The sequence below is a fragment of the Lactuca serriola genome, chromosome 1 (assembly GCF_051521515.1).
Source record: "Lactuca serriola cultivar US96UC23 chromosome 1, Lser_US96UC23_V15, whole genome shotgun sequence".
NCBI lineage: Eukaryota > Viridiplantae > Streptophyta > Magnoliopsida > Asterales > Asteraceae > Lactuca > Lactuca serriola.
The window spans coordinates 47,327,006-47,334,062 of record NC_136408.1 but is presented as its reverse complement, the minus strand read 5'-3'; the positions used below and the strand labels follow the sequence as shown (position 1 = coordinate 47,334,062).

The window sequence follows — 7,057 nt, the reverse complement described above, 5'->3', positions numbered from 1 at the left end:
TCTAACATACCCATTTTTTATTAAAATAAAATAAAGATACATGGACAATAAAGTACTTTCCGTTACAAGGAAATTAACATCAACAAACCATAACAACTTGTAAACAATTATGCCAAAGAAACAATCCAACTAACAACTAAACTCATCTTCAACTTCCAAATCGTTGATTCAAGCTTCTTTTTGGACCTAGCCAAACCTGCAATCATAACTGTTTCAACACTCATATATTTTAGTGTCTGCTTCTTCTACCCAACAAATAAAACCATTATGAGGTCCCTAACAAAAAAGAATTTTCGAGTGAGAGACTGAGAATGGAAGAAACTAATAAATTAGGGCTATAGTGGACAAATAAAGAAACTAACGTACACCTTAGTGGGGCAAGCATAGAAGGGTCTTCCAGGGTTGGATGGAGTGGAAGACATTCTTATTATGGCGAACATCCGCATGAGCATTTCACCATTTTCGCTTCGTTAATTCCAAGGGCTCCTTAATTCCAACCAAACAATCACAGGGAAAAAGAGAGGGATGTATGTCGACTTTATTGTCGAGTAAGGAAGTAAAGTACTTATAAAGAGGAAATGATGAAAATACCCCTTTATTTGACCTCATGCACATTTGTCATAGTTGGTGCACCAAACACACTTAATTACCATTAACTAAGGAAAACAAAGTGCATCCAAGTATTCATATTTACCAAACAAGAACATATTCATAATCTTGTATACTGCATATCGTGTTCATGGATCCACCAAAAGTTACCCTAAAACAACACCAATGAACGCAAGAAATTATAAGCCATTCATGCCTGATATTATCAGGAATGTATTTCAGTTTACATTTATACCAATATCATACCAAAATGCATGTTACATGTAACCAATACCTCAAAATACATCTAAACATTACCATTACAACCACCACTCGAGTACCACTGCCTACACAAACTAGATTACCACTAACACAAAATAAACACACATAATCCTAATAACATATAGAATAAGAAACACCAGTAAACCTAACAGTAGACTACGAACACTAGATTAGTATACCACCACAACCCATGTCCATGAGATTCACTTGTTGATTATCAAGTGAATGATGAAAATCATGGCCAGGAACATGACGACGAGAAAACCCACAAACAACAGAGGAATCACTTTAATATGCTTCTTAGCATGGTCGAACCTTTGCGGCTTGTTGAGGACATCCACCCTGGAATGAAGGTAATCTCGACCCATATCCTCCTTCATACGCTCGACCTGACCTTGTTGCTATATTATCTTTTCGCCACAGTCACAGAAGATTGTGTGCAAATCGTTCAAGTTAAGCCCGTCTGTTAAGCTTATGGATTTTTTGGAATTTATAGTATCTGGTGATGGTGGTGGGGTAGGATCCATGGAAGACAGTGAAGGGAAAAGGGAGTATTGTCGAATGGTTGTTGGCTAGTGTGTAGCCGGAAATCGTAACAATAATTTAGGGTTTTGTCCAGAAGATCCTTCTATTATATACTAGGGGACCACTGAACCCTTAGGGCCCAAGAAAGCAAACTCGTTCATGAGTCGGTGGTATGTCATCCAAGTTGGGTAAGTTAACTCTCTAACTGAGTCGGGTGATGACTATGCAAGGAAACCGGTTGAATTGGATCAAAATCCCTAATTAGCCAGTAAAATGTGAATTCATGCCCATATATAACCAAAAAGTAATATAAGGGACATTTTAAACCAAAATGTGTAAGTTTGTGGGGCTAAAGTGACATTTTTCCATTAATATATATTAAAGTTTATATAATATTACTTTGAGTATGGCATATACAGGCAAACTTATTTTTTGAACTTATTTTACTTTAATGTTTGATAGGACTCTAAAACTATCTTATACTATGAGGGTGTTTGAGATTACTGTGACAACCCGAATATTTCATATATAAAATTTCAGCAGTTTATCACTTCATTTGGAAGTCAAATTCATTTCCGCCATCTTTTAGCACAATTTAAAGTCTGTTTTAGTATTCCGAGCCTTTTCATACTTAAGGATCAAGTCTTAGAAAGCAACCGCTAAAACCCTAACATCAAAAATCATGCCCTAAAATCCATAAGATGCAGTTTACGACGGTAAACATGGAGTTTACGGCGGTAAACTCCGGGCAGTAAACTCTTGGGCAGTAAACTCACCTTATATAAGGACTGAGTGGACTTCATTTGCACTCTTTTCATACTCTAGAAACTTTCTCCCTATACTTCCTCTCTTCAAATCCCGATTTCTCCCAAGAATCTTCAAGTTTTCATCCCAAATTGTGAGTACTTCTACCCTAGAGTGTATTAAAGCTTATTACATGTCCATATATCATTAAAATCACCCAAGAATCACATGATCAAGGTGTTTACGGCCCAAGAACTTCTTAGGCCGTAAACCCTTAATTGGGTGCCAAAATGTCCCCTAACTCCTTCCTTATGCTTAGAACCTAGCTTAGATCATACCCTTGAAGCATTAAGGACCTTAAACATCAACTTTTGGAGGTTTGAATGAGGGTTTACGGCCCAAGATCCTCTTAGGCCGTAAACTCCCTCAAATGGTGCAAAGTGTGCCCTAATCACCTTAGCCTTGGACCTTAACCTAGAATTATACCTCAATGAGTTAGGGACTTCAATCAATGAATTGGCACTTCACACCATGATTTTACGGCCATAAACTCATGGGGAAGTGGTCTCTAGGCCGTAAACCCTATACAAGGCCACTCTTGGACCTTAAACCCACACAATCTCTTGTTTAGGCCTTGGAACACTTAACCACTAAAGTTATAATAGTTTTAAGACTTGTTTGGTGAGCCAATTGAGAGTTTACGGCCAGGAGTAAACTCCCTTGGGCCGTAAAATCCAACAAACATGGTCATTTGACCCTTCACTCCCGTATAAGGCCTTACACTCCTTTATTGCAACCCAATAGCCTCCTAGCACTTGACCAAAGTGTTTTTTCCTCGCATTAGGATGTTTATACGTGTTTAATTAGTGTTATAATCACTAATTATATGTAAACATATGTCTTCATATGTTACTAGGGTCATTAAGTGTGTTCAAGTCTTCACTTGACACCAAGTACTCAACCGACACTTCCATCCGATCCACTCGCTGCAGGTGAGTTCATACCCCTTAATTAACCTTTCAAATGTTTTTAAATGCTTTCATGGGGGGGACACACAAGTTAAATCCAACAAATTACAGTATCAATCACATGTGATTTATGACTTGCAACCAAAAGGATTTTCTTTACTTTTAACTGCTTTGACAACAAAACTGCTTTTAATGTTTATCAAACTCGTTTTTCACGTTAAATTGTGTTAAAACTAGTTCCAAACTCTTTTAAACCTTATTTATTTCTAAACCATACCTACACCAATATATTTATATAAATAAGACTTGAAGGACTTAGAACTGATAGCTCACCTTACCTCCTGTTTTTGTTTGATTGTGGACTTAGGGTATATTGCTATCTGTCCGACTGTCGTTGAATTCTTAGTTATATATTTTATATATTCGATTTAGATATATAAGTCTTAATTTCATTTCAATACCTTTGTGTATCAAAGTCATGCAACTAGCATTCTATTTAACTATAATAGGTATAGTTAAGGATTTCCGCTCATTACTATTATTACCATGGCACTTACGATAGTTAGTACTGTTATGAGTCTATACACGTTAAATACTATACAAAGAGAATACCATATACTATATAAGAGAACACTCAATACATTATACCAAGAAGTACATGACGTCCTCCACCCCAGAACGTATTCCGTCGTTCTCGGTTTTGGGGTGTGACAATTACTTATTTAAGGTGTTTATTAACTTATTGCGGGTTAGCATCAGAAATATGGAGTTTAAGTGTTTTTGGATGTGAATATTTCATAAGCACTTAATGAATTAAATAATGATTGTTTTTGATAAGTTATTTACTTCTTACTTATTAACTTATTTATGGAGTTTTTAATAAGTTATTTCTTAATTACACACATAAGCACATTTTCCTACAACTAAAAATTAACTTATCAACTTACAATTTTTCTATCGGATATTACATTTTGCTACCATATAAGCTAAACCAAATACTTTTCACTACTAAAAAAATGTCTTTTCCGAGGGGCAATTTCCTAGTAAAATATGTGCGTTGATAAAAAGCTCCTAGGAAATGTTTTGTGAGAAATTTCCAAGGAAATTTATGAGGCATTTTCTGAGGTGAAGTATTTTGTCAAAAGTCCCGAGAACTTTCCTACATACCAATTTGTTGTTATTTCCGATAAATTTCCTAGGAAATATATTGTAGAGACAATTTCATGTACAATACTTTTCCGAGAAATTTCCTAGGTTATAAGTATTTTGACAGTTTGGCAGTTTTTTAATGACACTTTTGTAATAGATTTTCCTAGGCAATTATTTTTGTAAGAAAAAGAATATCAGAATAAACACACAAAAACCATATTTTTTTGCACTATATATATATATATATATATATATATATATATATATACAGAGAGAGAGAGAGAGAGAGAGAGAGAGGGGTTCAGATGTTTAAACTAAGTATTGTGTTATTGTATGCATTAGTGTGAGCCAATCAAAAGTAAATAAAAAAATAGATAATTAAATAAATAAATAAGGGTAATGTAGTAATTTGTTCAGTAACTTCTAAAAATAATCCATGTAATCATGGGATTGACTTTTTAACCTAAATAATCCCACCCCATAAAGCCCTAGCATCCTATCGACGCTTTCAGATCGTGTTCTTGTTTGAAATCAGAGCGAGTAGCAGCAGGTGGGGCTTCGGTGGCATTGGCTCGACACCAGTGACACCAGCAACCCTTTCTCCCTCATAGAGCTCGATCCATAGGTTATGGATGCTCTTGGTGTCAGTTCTGGTGCCCCAAGCGGCGAATGAATCAGAGGGGAGACGGGGGCGGAGCCAATCGGAGAGGGAAAGGAAGCAGGTTCGTGTCAAGAGCGATGAGGGAGATGAACTGAAGCAAATTCATGTCAACGACTAGAGACCTTCGCACCCCACAAATACAGGTTTCATTTTTCTTCAACTTTTTCGACTTTCATTCTTTTCCTGGTTTCTTTTCTTTCTTGCTTTCTGTTGAAACCGAAATATTGATTTCAAGGTTACCGATATTGTTAGTGATGATGACTTTTGCTTATTTTGGTTGTTGGTTTACAGAACTCTTGTTTGTTGTTCATGTTTCTAATTGTTTTATGTTTGGGTTCATTGATTGATGTTAATAACCATGTTCATCTAGGTTTGCTGGTTTTGAAGTGTCTTTATTTGTTTAGTCTTATGACTTGGATTTCTGAGGATCCAAAGTTTAGATGATGAAAAACCCGCTCAAAATTAATAGAAAGGTTTGAAATCAGATTGCTTAGAATGACCAAAAGATTAGAAATCAGATTGCATGCAAGCTGTTTGATCAAATGCCTGAGACAGATTACCTTCTTTACATGTTATTACATTTCCCATTTTCTTAAAAATTTAGCAAGTGAAGTTTCAATTTTACAATTAAGCAATCGAAATCAATTGCCTTCAAAGTTGAGCCAGTGCTTTTTGAATTCATTATCAATAAGAAAGTTGACATGGACTGTTAACATTACAGAAATGATGATGTGGATACATCATCATGCAATTGGTCACAAGTTTTACTTCTTGCTTTGCATAATACTCCTACAAACGGTATACGGGTACTTTCTTTTCTACATTCTACAAAATGCCTCCAGGGACGACTGGACTGGACGGTGTTGAAAGAGAGAAGGTTGAAATATGGTTTTGGTAAAAGAATTGAGGGTTTGTTTGTGAACAAACAAGGAGATGTGGTATCCTCTTCCTTCTTCTTCTTCTTCATTACATTAGGATTTTTAAATCCCTAATTTTGTATATATATTTTATAAGTTGGTGATCTATTTTGTCCTGATAATTTCTTTGTTTCCTCTGTATGTGGTTATAACAAAATGATGACTCCACTCTAAAACAGTAGGATGATCATACAATCTTCTGTTGGATGATTCAAAAATATAGTATTGAATGATAACATTGAACGAAACCTGTGCAAAATTGCTTACATTTACAAGCTCCAAGGCATAGATTAACGATAATCTGATAGAAAAGAATGTAAGGTACAATGGTTTTCTGTTGGAATGGAATCACGAATCCATTTCTCTTTAATGGGTTTTGTGTGACTTTATTTTGGTTTGCTTCTTTATGCTTGAATTTTATCTTATATTTTTGGTTTATAATGATCAGGTGTTGCATACCATTATTTTTGTAGGTACGAAACGAGAGATATCAAATCAAAACATGGTACATATGAAACTTACAACATTCTACTGGAATGGAATCTTGAATTTTGATTATGTGAGAATAGAATCTTGAAGATGAACATTGTATAGGATGAAGATGAACAATGACCACCAATCTTCCAAAAAGAATGGATTATTCTACCAGAATAATATACAATATAATGAAAAAATACATGTAATTGTATATTCTGGTAGAATGATTCATATATTATGTTTTTTGTGTTATTAATAAGTGTAACATTCGCATAGAATAGTACGTATTTTTTTTTCTTTTCTAAGGATGTAATGAATTTTAACTTGTATCCAAAATTTTGTTATTCTTCAAGAAGTTCATAAATCAAAATATATATTATGTCAGAATGTGTAATTCTTGTATGGTTCAATCATATTTGTTATTTTTCAATATATTGATAAACATATTCCGTAAGAATTTTTGAATTAGGATAATTATCATCCATACAATCAGATTTTTAAAATTAATAGAATCTATTTTCCTTAAAATATGTAATTTTCCTTTTTAAATTTATGTTAATTGACTAAAATACCCTTAGAATGAAATTAGTTGGTATTTTTTTATTTATATTTAATTTAATAATATGTCTTATTCACTTTCCAAAATTAAGTAAAATGATTGGCCCACAATTATGTATACAATAACACAATACTTAATTTGAATAGAATCACCTAAGCCTATATATATATATATATATATATATATA

General features: G+C 34.0%; 1 long non-coding RNA gene across 2 annotated transcripts; it reads left to right on the top strand.

Annotated features, from left to right (window-relative positions):
- The first annotated feature begins 4,791 nt into the window (after positions 1 to 4,791).
- LOC145068354 (uncharacterized) lies at positions 4,792 to 6,639 on the top strand. 2 transcript variants are annotated; one of them, XR_013688962.1, is made up of 4 exons: positions 4,792 to 5,060; positions 5,639 to 5,855; positions 6,014 to 6,155; positions 6,308 to 6,639. It is a non-coding gene; the product is annotated as an uncharacterized LOC145068354 (long non-coding RNA). The 2 variants fall into 2 exon arrangements; XR_013688961.1 differs by having other exon boundaries at positions 5,639 to 6,155.
- The last annotated feature ends 418 nt before the right edge of the window (positions 6,640 to 7,057 follow it).